We start from the raw sequence: 13,485 nt of genomic DNA on the forward strand, positions 1-13,485 counted from the left end.
CGGTGTGGGGGGGCGTTTATTTTTAAGTATATGTACACTAGCTTGCTTCTATAACCGTAATGAACACAGAGTTCACATCAAGACCCCCTAGTTAAGGTGAAGGTGTTAAGCTGATGAAAGTTTTCCCCTCTCACCTCTCCTCTATGCGAACAGTGACAAACGCTCCGACAGATCCATTACGTCCGACCTAAAACCAGCTTCCCCGAACACTTCCGACGTTGTCCTGACTGTGGAAGGCTCCAGCTGCCGGCGCATTCATCATGGAGGCTTTGAGCTGATTCCGCCTGTCTTTCTGCACCACTGACAAACAGCAAGCAGACTTTTCCTTGACTCAACAGCTATTAGGGAGGCGTTTCAGCAGACCGCTGTTTTTTTCCCCCACTCTGCCCCGTGCTTTCTGTCCGCTTGCTCTCAGAACACCGGTCTAGTTTTCAGCTCTTGTCAGTATTTCTAAGTAGTGAACACTGATACATTCTGTTTAAGAAAGCCCATTCGGTAATTTTGGTTAATTAAAATGCCATGGGGAGGGGGGGGGGGGGGGGGGGGGGGAGGGAGGGGAAGTGGATCCAAAGTTAGGAAACACATTTGATCTGGGAATTAAGAAAAAAACGAAGTTCAAATCCAATTAAATCTAGGAATGAATTTATCAAAAAGACTGATGCAAAACAAAATGACTAAAAAGCAACCAATATTTTACTGAGGCTAAAAATGATCAAGAAAATCACAAGTAAGTTGAAAACATCCAGACTCACAAAATAAAAAAATTATTGAAACATTCACTTATGTCAGTGACTAAATTCTCCAAGTGAACCACGTTACTACATCATTTACATTAATTACACATCGACTAATTACAAACTTCAATTTCTGCTAACTATTATGATTTTCTGCTTACAGTTAATGAAAACAGGACATTTGAGATTAGAATGTCACAACATACCAAGAAAAAAGCGTTCTTAATAAAGAAGAAGTATGTTTCATACCTGTCTAAATGTTGCTATTTCCAAAGAAATATTTAGTTATTTAGAGAATATGGATTATATTCATCATAATCCATATTCTAATAGTTTCAATATGGGCAAGAAAGGCAAAAGCAAAGCCAGACAAGTTAATATTTTTACAAATTTACAATCAAATGTCCCAAAAAGAAACAGTCGATCTCATATTCAATAAATAAAAGGCCTCAGAGAGCTCTTTAGATTTTATTATAGGTTTGAATTTCCCTCCGTAGGCAGGTGGACACCAAACTAAAAAAGGTTTGAACCCATTGCTCACATCACATACATTTGATGTGACACGCATGTGTGATTTCAATCATTTTATTTATATTGCTTGAATTTCTCAGTGCCGGAAAAGGTGCAAGTAAATTTGTATGTATGCAAATAAAAATACACATACTTTTAGGGGAGTTAAGCTGTCATAAAATGACCACAATGCTCTGATTTCAAATAGAAAATATTTTTTTTAAGTAAAAGCTAAAATGAATGCGTAGTTATTGATTCAGGTAGTCAAAAACCAAAGGGTTGGTGTTTCACTGGATGGAGCTTGGATGTTTTTGAATAACATTGATCACATTTTATGTAATATAGATTTTGTGACACTATTTGAATAAATAGCAAACATCTTTTCCCTCCATTCTCTGCTATTCTGTTTTGTCTGCATGTAGACGCAGGACTTTGATCACCACAGTGCTGGGAATATGATAACACAAAGCTCACAGTGGGGTTTTTTTTTATATTTTTTTGCTCATGTTTAAATACAAAACGATCCCCCCGCCACCCCTCCCACACCCATCTCCGTGCTGATTCACAACGGTCCGGAGCTAGCCGGCTCTGGAAGCTTGTCTCCATGGAGACAAGGGTGGGAAGGAGAGTGGTGATGTTGCTGGCAGAACAGCAGTACCGAATCAACCATGTGTTTCACTATGTGTTTGGGTGGATGTGTGGGCTTACCAGCGACAAACACGGAGGGAGATTCCTCAGCAGAAACAGCAATTGTGTCGTCTAGCAGCAGCGCGCAGTGGGACCTGTCAAATCCAGCAGACAGCTCGTAACGATAAGCTTTGGTGCTTTGGTCCACATTGATCGACGGTGCCCGTTGTGTCAAGCAGAGAGTGTGACCGATTTTGTACGTCAGCCGTGTTCTCAGATATTTACATCTGAGGGAGCAACACAGAGAAAAGGTACATTTATCAAACAGCTTCCAGGGTGTCAAAATAAAGGTTCATGTCACATCTTTCATCTTTTAACATGGCCAGGGGTTGGCCTGTAGGTGAGAAAAATGTCCAGTCAGAAATCCTTTGTGGGATCTGAATGAAATGTAAGAAAAAGGAGCACAAATGCGTAAAACCACTTCAAAGTATTTATGTCCTGTGATTCCGTCCCCCTGCCCATTTTGTTTCGTTACAACCACAGACTTCCCCTTATTTCAATGGGATTTTACAGCAACAACAAATAGAACATAGCTGTGAACGTTAAGGATAATGATGCCTGGTTTTTCAAGCTTTTTTACAAATGAAAAATTGAAATGCGTGGCATGCTTTTGTATTCATCCACATTTACTCTGACGTCCCTAACGTAAAACATGCAACCAAAGGCCCTCAGATGTACTAAATAGCATAATGAAGACTGAGGAACACAGAAGATGTGGAGACGTTCAACACGGGATTAGTTGAGAAAACAACATCCTAAAAATCTCACAGAGCAACATAAAACCCATCATTCCATCACCGAAAACAACCGGGTCTAAATCCAGGAGAGGAACTGTGTTGAAAATTGTTGTTTTCAGACATTCTCCTTTAAATCTGAACGAGTGTGAACAGTTTTGCAAAGAAAATTAAGTGGAAAGAGTTCTAAATGTTTGGAACTGTTAGAGACAAACAGTTCAAAACTTGTGACTGCAATTGCAGCAAAGTTTTGCTTTACAAAGCATTTAATCTGACTATTAATGCAGGACACATCTTTTGGAATATTATTTAAAAAATAAAGACCCTTTACATGCTTTTCCTTGCACTTTTCAATTATGCAATACACTTATTATTCCTGAACATCTTACTGTTATTCTTAGTAGAGACAGAGAATGTGTTTAGTTTTAATCTGACCAATTATTTTCAAACATTTTGACTACTTGCCTCTTTAAATGCCACTATTTGTCATTTTGATATTCACCTTTTTTTGTTTGTTTTTCAGAAAGAAACAGAGCTAAAGTGAAATAGTGGTGACATTGATGCAGCTGCACAAAGCTTTCACACAGAAAATGCTTTTTTTGTTGACCTGCTGTTCACCCACCTCACTAAAAGAAGTCTGAAAGCTCTGACGCCAAAGCAACAGAGAGGTGTAAATGCCAATTTAGCAGGAGGTGGAAAGTGTGGGGAGAAACAGTTAGTCATTGTTTAGGAAGGGTTGAGAGTATTTATGCAAAGTGTGAAGTCCCAAAGGCTTGAAGTCCCAAATTGTGTGTTACATGACACTGAAGAGTGTTTCTAATTTACAGTCTAACCTGTAGAGGTTAAACACGAGAGACTAACGATTATAATCACAGCTTTGGAACGTTTAAGGTCTTGTCTAAGATTTTTAACTTCTTTGATTTGTCAATGTCTCAACTTTATCCCCAGACAAACCTTTCTCCATATTCATATCCACAGCACTCTCATCGGTTATTGCATGTGGCGTTTATCCTTAAAATAAATGAATCTGCAGAATGTCGCACTGAGAAATGTTAGAAAGCCTATCCTTACATTTGAGCATTTTTATTCACTTGGAATTTCTTTTTTTTTAGATTAAAGATTATTGTTTTTACTTTAGTTCAGCTTTTTCTTAGTGATTCTAATTTATTATGTCTATTTCTTGTGTTTAGTTGATTTTGTTAACTCAGATTTAATTATGTTTCTTAAGTCTACTCATTCTTTAGTTATTTCCTAGTCCACTATCTGCTCTCTCTCGCCCTCTGTGCCATCTCTCTCTCTCTCTCCTCACACCGTGTAATGAAGAGATCTTCATTACTGGGACTATTTTACTGAAATCACTGTATTGCATTTTAAAGTATTTTTGCACTTTATTAACAAGCACTTTATTTAGCACTGCACTTTAATCATAGATTTGCACATCAGTAACAATTTGCACACAAGACGTTTTAATTGTATTTTTAGACATTAGCATGTAGCCTTTTGTTCTGGGCTCTGCACAGCTGCTCCTCATTGACGAGTGAGGTGGTTGCCTGTGGAGGGAGGATAATTGTTACGCAGAGCAATGAGCTACTAGTGGGTAAAACTGAGCAAATGTGTTGTGCATAATCTGTTGGGTGTGGAGTGCTAATGTAGAGTGACTCACCTGTCTTTTCTGTGTCCTCTCCAGGGTGTTTGGACAAATGCTGCCCCGGGGGTCCAGACACCATATATAGTCTCTGGGAGAGGCCATTGAAAAGTGTGTGGGGGGGGGAATTGTTTATGGGTTTTGTGGTGTTTCATCTGGTGTAATGATAAAACATAAAATATTTATAAAAAGTAAATAGAAATGTTTATATTTAGTAAAAGGTATTTTAATTAAATAACTGGATATTGATGAATTGAGATTCCCCTGTGAATTAAAGGTGGTTTGATCCGTCACAGCTGGGACTATTTAAGACTGCAGTTTTCACCTGTGAAGTTGTTGGTTGATGTGATGTGAAGAATAAAACAACTGCTGTTTTCCACCTGACTCTGCCTCAACGCTTCATCGTCACTGTAAAATCCTACCGCGAACGGCTACCTTGTTACACACCGACAATCAGTTAGCCAATCAGACCGGGTCCATTGTTCCACATTCACTCTCCCAGTACTTAAACACTTCTGCTCCTCTCACTTCTTGCTGGTTACTCCTGTTATCATTTTGTTTCTGGATCCCTGTGTTTTCCTCTGCCGTGGCTCCCTGCATTTCCTGTGTTTCCAGTAAGTTCTTGTTCTTCATTTTTCATTAAAAAACACAAAATCTACTTGATGCCTTCGCCTGCTGCTGCACTTGGGTCCCCCAACAAACACACATGTCACTAGAAAGTAGGAAGTGGGACGTTAAATTACAGTCTTTAACGTGATACCCTTAAATAAACCTTTGTGCAACTTCAGGAGCTATCTAATTAATAAATAAATGTCACCTCATTACTTCATCTCAGTAAAAGCAGCTGCTCTGGGAAAGCCTTGAGAAATAGTTAGAAAACAGCATCAAGACAGGCCAGTATACAACTCTGAAAATGTTTAAAAAAATTAGACTCTAAAGCAATATACCAAGTGTTAAAGCTCACAAGGTATCGCCATTATAAAAAATGGAAGAACTATGGCATAAATAATGATAAATGCAAATAATTTCCCCACTAATCCATCAAAGATTATGCAAAGCTGGAAAAATTCCAGGCCAGATTTTTCAGCTGGCCTGGAAAAAAGTATTAAGGTCAGATACAACCATGGTTGAATTGTTTGGCAAAGAAGGTTGCAAAAGTAAAAACCAAAACAAAACAAAAAACTTAAATGTATGCTGTTAGAAAACTGCATAATGTTTTGGGTGTGAAAAAGGGGAATGAGAGAAATATTGTAAACCTTTTTGCACACATTAATTTGTATTAGCCCAGATTTACAATCAGGGTAAGTAAAATGTTCATATTAATTTAATAGCCCTTTAAAATCAAACCCTAGGGACATAGTTTTTCTTGGCAATTTAGCAATTACAAAAAATTTATGTATCAGTTTGTTTATGACAAACTAATAGAAGTTGCTGGAGAGAAGAAAAAAAAAAGAAAATGACCTTTTTCTCAACTTTAGTCCTGCAAAAAACTTTCTATTTTTTTACCTTTAGCTCATCAAGTTTTTTGTCAGAGGTATTTAGTTGTAAAAAAAGTTTGCTGCCAGTAAGACTGAAAAAGCTGCGGGCTAGATAGATTCCACAAATTCTTTCCGAAATGAAATCCTTTCAGGGAATCAATCGCTGGATGTCAGACTCTATTAGTTAAAGATTTGTAAAATAAAGATTTTACACTCAGGTTTTAAAGACACAAACATAAACGTTCACGGTAACCCGACGGCCCTGAGGTTATTTGGTGTTTAATATGTTAATAATTACTCTAAACTGGAAAATCTTGAAGACAACTAACATATTTTTTTGTCACATTAGGACGTTTTATTTCCTCTTAAACGAACATGTAGACTTGAGAAAACATGAAACCCCTGAGGCTCATAATTAATGTTCCCCTCTTGCTTTGACAGGTCAGACTGCTGTGAACGTGATCAATTATCTCATAAAGCGACACGCAAGTAGAGCTGAGAGCTTTTGAAGTTATGAAACAAAATAACTGGACGATCTTTGTGAGACGGTGGAAGAAAAAAGTTCTACCATCGTCCCGAAGGCGGTACAGCACATGGTTAGTGATTATCGGTTCTGTTACGAAACAAAGACAACAAACTTCAGACACGTTCTACAGATTTTGGCACATTTTCTGTTATCAATTTGCTTTTGATTGATTTGTAATTCGGGTTATTTCTTGATTTAATTCTTTGCTATTCATTAATTTATTAGTTTTACCCTGTATTACTTATTACTTATCGATATCAGTGTAGCTACTTATGCTGTAAAGAATTAGCTGAAACTAAAATGCGAACTCCAGAAATTTGAGAAATTGAAAAACACGAGGTCTTGCCACAGAAAGTACACAAGAGCCCTTTGGGTATTGAATCTGATTTTTTTTTAAGTACATGATAAAAAGCCATAGGCTTTCATTACATTTGATTTCATGGCAAAACAAATGATCTAATTTTCATTGCCAACCAATTAGCTAATTTGTGAAAAGTTTGTTATCAAACAGGAAATGAAAATAAAATGGGACTGGGGTTTTGACTGCATAAAGATATTTTTTTATTTTCATGGTTAGATTATTTATTATTTATTTTCATGGTAAAATAGCGACCAGTCATTTGCAACCAGATTGGCTAATTTCTCAAACAGGAAATTAAAATTAAATGGGGAATGGGTTTTGACTGCATAAAGAGATTGTTTTTTTTAGCCAGTACTTTTTAAACAGTTTTCCACTAGCCATAAATCAAAAACTGGTCTCAAATCAAATCAGATGTACATTTCCTTCATCCTTGCAGAAGCAGTGTTCTGCAGACACACATTTAAATGAACGTGTTAATATTTGGTTCTTAATTTTTCGAGGACGTTGAAATGAACAATGCTGGGCTTTATATGACGGAGTGTTTGTTTTACACCCTCGTTTTATTTTTAATTAGCAGAGGACGCAGCCGAGACTTGCAGAGGAAGCTGTCACAGCACTGTTGGGTAATTCTCTCAGACCACCACACAGGTAAGTAGGACAGCAGGAGTTATCAAAACATGAGCACCGATCGAGTTCCTCTGTCACTTTATCCGAGGCTTCTTCAACGGTCAGTATCTGACACGTCGTCCATTTTAGAGGCTCCCACATACTCCAGTGTACTTCACTCCGCAGAGGTCCACGAGTACTCGAGACAGACCAATTTTTACAACCAAGTATGCAAACTCGTTGTTGCACAGTAAACTGCTCGGCAGAAAACAGTTTTCGCATCAAACTGTTTTGGATGAGGTTCTGACAATTGCCAAGGGCCCCAGCAATTCAGTGGGCCACAAAAAGGGGCAAGAAAAATAAAGTAACCTTAACTATTTTTAAAAACTTTCATCCATCCATCCATTTTCTAAACAGGCTGGTCCTCGCAATGTTCCAAAGGGGGACTGATGCCGACCTCCTGTAAGCAAATATGGATTATAAATGTTTCTAAATCTCTATTTTAGCAAGATATAATGCTATATTCTGTCTGCATGACATCTCTAATATCATATTGTTCCTCTCATCACCTCATCCATTGGTTTCTCCCTCTGCCTGCTGTACACAAAAACAGCTCTTTTAATGCGGTTCTCCATCTTCTGGGAATACTGTCAGGAGCATAATGGCCCATTAAGGCAAGGAAATATAACTCTCTGCCTTTTCAACATGTCGAGGTACGCAGTAATGGTGCTGCGTCCTGAGTCGTGGGGATGATTACAATTCCCAGCATGGATGGGTTGGATCCATATTCCGTCTTATTCAATAGTTTCATTACTCAGCTGCTATAGGTGTGGAGAGCAAACAAGCTGCAAAGCATCATTGATTGTCAGGATTGTTTACAATCACAACTGTGATTATTCTACACAGCCTTCAGGATGTTTTGGTTTTATAAATATAATGAATTTTTTTTTTTGTAGCCACACTAATAAAGAAATCCCAAATAAAGACCAACAGTCTGTAAGTTTTAGTCCTCTGATGCTCCCTGATTTTGTGCTTACTTGGTGCTGTTTTAATGCTGGTGTGATTTAGATCCAGTATTTCAGTCATTCATTAGGTTTTATTAGAAGCTTATTGCATCTGTCCCTCATTGTTCAACAATTGTTCTGTGAAATTTATCCATCAACTTTTCAGTTCTGTCAGTTCTTGCTCAACACCTGAACATATGAGCAAGTCAGACAATATAAAACTCTTACAAAATGACTACTGCAAAATGGTACGGTATTCTCTTCAACATAACATGTTTCTTTTTCCTTTTCTTTTATTACCTGCCAGTTGCTGTACTACATTTTGTCTAAAAGAGTTTGGATCTATGCTTAAGTGTCGTAGGGGACATCTGAACAACTAAAACTGGAGAACATCAGCTGAATTTTTGGCAATATCACCATAACTGGAGGATCCTAAAAAAGAAAAAGAAAAACAGTAAATATGTGCTAATTCTTTCAGACCTTTATTCTTTTATTTTTATTATAAGCTACAGGTCTCTGAACTTCTCTGACACTTTTAATTTACTTTAACATGATGGTTCATTTCTATTTTATATTGCACTACACCTGGACTGTCATTACCTTATTTTGGGAGTATCCCCAATATTATGATAGCAACAATTGTGCAAAAATAAGAGTAATTAGAGGTGTTTCTGTTGTCCCCTCATGTCTGAAGATGTTTGTCTGTTCATGTTGCGTATTTCTACTCTCCTGCTCCACCCTTACAGCTTCAACATGCTGAGACTCGACTGACTGGAAAAAGTACCCTCTGGACATTGCAATGTCAGCACCAAGCACTGCAAGTGCAAGACTCTCAGCAAATCTTCCCTTTGCACTTTGCAGACCACACGCGGCCCAGTACCGAGACGAACACACATCTTTGTCAAACAGCCATGGTTCCACTTAGGAAAAAAAAAAGAGACAAATAGAGATGCCTCCCAGAGCATGACCTCCTCACCCAGAGGAATGGGAAAAGCCTGAGCCACGGCCCCGATGAAACCATCTCAAGGGTAAAATCAAAATGCAGAAATCAATCGTTGGCTTTTTGTCATGTTTGCGCTGCATGTTGCGTCCACTTTCAGTGGGATGACATGCGGCTGTGATGTAAGTGATTGCCAAGAGGAACACTACACTAAATAATGCAATATATAACAATATAGATTTTTTTTTTTAGGAACGCTGCACCTTAGAAGATCAAATGTAAAATATAACGAACAAAATAAATGCATTAGAGTTTCTTCAGGGGTAGATGACCAAGAAAAATAAACAAATACAATACAAGTCATTTTAGATCTTTTAAAATGTATGGATATGTGGCATGCATGTCCAGTTTGTAAAAACAAACAACAAACAAAAACACCCATTAAATTAGACAGACAGGTTGCATATTCCCAGAATGGGAAGATTTTGTTTTTCTTAGCAGGGACAGATAAGGCCGGTCAGAGTTGATGGGAAGGATGGATTTAAATGCAGGATAATCGATAATCCTTAAAAAAAATCAACAGCACTGAGGTACAGGTTCATTTTCTTAAACCTTAATCATACAGCTACATCTTTTCCTGCAAAGCAAATAAAATCTGAAGCATCCTTCACCTTTCACCTTACATTTACACTCTACTTTGTTCAATGGGTATGAATAATTTTGCATTGTTGCACTGTGATGATGTATCTATGTGAGTTGAAGCTAACTTTATATATTCATCTGCCTGGATCAGCCATTAAGACAGTCTGGCTGCTTGTTGCTCTCATTTGTTCTCCGAAGCCACTGAGTTACCCAAAAATATTTTTCCAAATGGTAAAATCATCAATAAAACTGGAGTCCTCTATCCCCACAGCTCTTCATCAGTCAGGACGTACCTGTCTGGACCTGACCTGATTACAGAGAAAGTAGGTCTGATTTAACCCTTGCTGCAGCTGAACTACCCCAAAACGACTTATATGGGAGAACAGTCTGGGTTCATGTTTTTTGGAAAGGACTGAAACACTTAATAAAAGCTCTTTTTTTTTTTAATAGAGAGAAATAAATAGGAATATAAAAATTGCATGTAATTATGGTATATAAATGTTTGATTAAAAAATTAAATGGATGATTGCTGACATTTACTCATCCAAAGCTGAAGTCTTTTTTTTTTTTTCGTTATTTGCAAGCTAATTGGACTGTTTGAGTGAATAACTACTGAAACATTTGTTTGACATTTTATTACTTTGACCCAGATGATATCATTTTGTGCATAATTGCTTTACATATTAAAATTAATCTATTCCAGGAGTCTTGGATGAATCATTTCTGATTGAATTTGTAGGGTGCTGCCCATTTTAGACAGGGTGTATCTTTTTTTTATTTTAATTCTTCTTTGATGCTTAAAACGCTACAGGGTCATGTGTTTTGTCACTGCTATCAGTTTGACCACGTGCTGTGTAACAAAAGCATGCTAAATGGATAATCTTTATTTGAGAAATCCCTTTTAGTAATTGGTCTTAAAATCAGATTTGTTTTTCTTGCAGATTGTGACCCAGCGTGTAATCTGTGGATTACGACAGATCTGTCTGCTTCTGCTGGGAGGTGGATGGGTTCATAATGATTCAAATTACATTTTTGATTCCTATTTAAACACAAGTCACTTCGTATGCATAAGCTGAAAGTTGCAGTCTATCGTATTTTGTGATTCAGAGCCATTACTGAACTGGAGTTCTGCGAATTTAGGAGGGTGCTGTTATTATTATTATTATTATTATTCATTTTTTAAATTTCTTTTAGGCAAACTGGAGCCTGATTTGCACGGTGTGCCTTACATTGTGATTAGACGACAGAAACCCCGGGCAGCGCTGTCTGTCAGCCTCTATCTGGCCTCTGCTCAGAGCACTTTGATTAGAAATGTTCGATCGTGAGCATGATGGATGTGAGAAGACACTGTAGAGGCTTGTGGGGTGGCTTGAGCTGCAGACTGAGTAGCTGACACTGCTGAGTTACAGCTGTCATCAAGATTTCTCCCAACAATTTTATGTACATCAACAAAGCCACAACAGTGGGAACTGTCTGGTGCTAAAAGCTACTAAAATGACTGCGGAGTTAATTTATCCACAAATAACTGCATAGCTCCCAACATTCCAACCTCAATTGTTTAAGCGGTGAGGGTGAAAATTTAGTTGAGTGTTGCATCAGTTACTCTTTTTTTTTTTATTTTTATTTTTTTTTTACAATTACTGTACACATCCTTTTGGATTTTTGAAAATGCATTTATTTATTTTTTTGACAGGAAAAGATAAATCATAACTCAGTAAGTCAGGCTCCTAAGCATTTTTTGTACATGTCACAAATATTGTGAGAATTACAGTAAGTGCAAATTTGAGCCACTGCTGGAGAATTCAAACGGTACATCCAATTATACCATCTAATCTCATTCTACATTACTCAGACGCTCTGTCTGCATTGATGAATACTAACTCTCCTTGGCCATTTTCAATTAATTCAACTAATGATGAGTTGAGTACTTAAAGGCTCTTATAGGCAGTTTGTGGAACATTTTACTTTCATCCTTCATGGTGTGATAATGAGTAAGTATGAGGGCGAGGGACCGAAAACGAGATGTCATTCCAAAAAGTAACTAACTGTCTGCATTAGTGGACTGTAAAAGGTGAACCTTTCATCCCAATATATATGTATTATACAAAGTCCAGAAACTTCACAAGCATCATGCTTTACTTCATAGATGTGACAGGACTTAAGTTTCTTGAAATAAAAGTTAAATGTGTTTTAGATGTAAGTCGTGTTTCCAGTGTTTTGTGAGAAGACATTATGCAACACAATGAGAAAAACTTCTATAGTTTCTTCAGTAACATCAAAACATATTTTTGGCCTACACCAAAGTTTTTTTTTTTTGTCTTTTTTTTTTTTTTTTTTTTTTTTTTTACAGTATTTACAGTTAAATTTAAATGAAATCATTTCCAAATTATTACGTTGCTTTCAAAAGGCAACATTTTTATTTTATGTCTTTTCTCTCCTTTTCACAGCTCCATAAAGAAGGTGTTACGTGTCTAACCGCATTTTAGATCAAAGACACTTTATTATAAAATATATGACTACAGTCAAAAGGTCACCATTTCGTCTCGTGACATTGTCTGGACTGCGCCACAAGGACAGGACTCCAATACTGATGGATAATAGAAACACTATTTTCATTTAATCATCTCTAGTAATTTAGAAATCAGGCTGATGGTCAAGATGAGCGGTTTCTGATCAACTTTCAATGAAGGCCAGGCTGCGTTTTGCTAAGCATTTTATTCATTTTCTCACATTTGTGTGAAGTTGTCATAAAGGTGAGACTACCCAATAATACTAAGTGAAAACCATGAATCTGTGTTTATTATCTTTATTGGATTTTTAAAGTGGTGTCCTGTTTTGCATATTTATGAGTCTCCCCTGCCTCACACATTGCTGCAGTCACGTCCTTTCTATGTAATTAAAGATGACATGGGAACTGTAAGCCAGTTAATATTGATCAGCAATTGTAGGTGACCAGAATGACTGATGACCATGCAAACACATTGCTTACTGTCGTAAAGATAAGCTGTTTAGTGCACTCTCTGCTGCTCCATTGGTTTCAGTCTTCATGAAGCCGCCCATGTGCAGACAAGGGGAATCCTCTGTAGCTCAACATCTGAATTAGGGCGTGATATGTTGGATTTTGTGTCTTTTAAAACTCACGTCAAACTGATTGAAATACCAGTTATGAACAAACGAATTTAAAAATTAGCTAAAAAGAAAATGATGCTTAAATTTGAAAAAAGAAGCGCTACCCTTTTCTTTTCTTTATCATCTCAGTTGATTCAGAAAAGTGATATTTTCTGTCTCATCCTCATTTACTCCCACTATTTTGTAAGAAAATTAATAAAAGAGGAAAGAGGAAGGAGGTATATACTGTACAGCTGGTATATACTGTACCTGCATTAGCAATTTCCTTCTGCTTAAATTGAGTTGGTTTCTCATGGTTCACACAAAGAAAAAAAAAATTGGGAATGGCCTTAAATTTTGCATGAAAGTGAGGTTTTCCCTGCGTGAGTCGTGGTGCTTATAAATCCTAATAAACACCCGGCTGATGGAACTGCCTCCCAGCAATCAATAATAAACACAGTTGTCGCGGACGGGGAACAACACACACCAACGGAACAATGTGCACAGCGG

The sequence above is a fragment of the Xiphophorus maculatus genome, chromosome 22 (assembly GCF_002775205.1).
Source record: "Xiphophorus maculatus strain JP 163 A chromosome 22, X_maculatus-5.0-male, whole genome shotgun sequence".
Classification (NCBI taxonomy): Eukaryota; Metazoa; Chordata; class Actinopteri; order Cyprinodontiformes; family Poeciliidae; genus Xiphophorus; species Xiphophorus maculatus.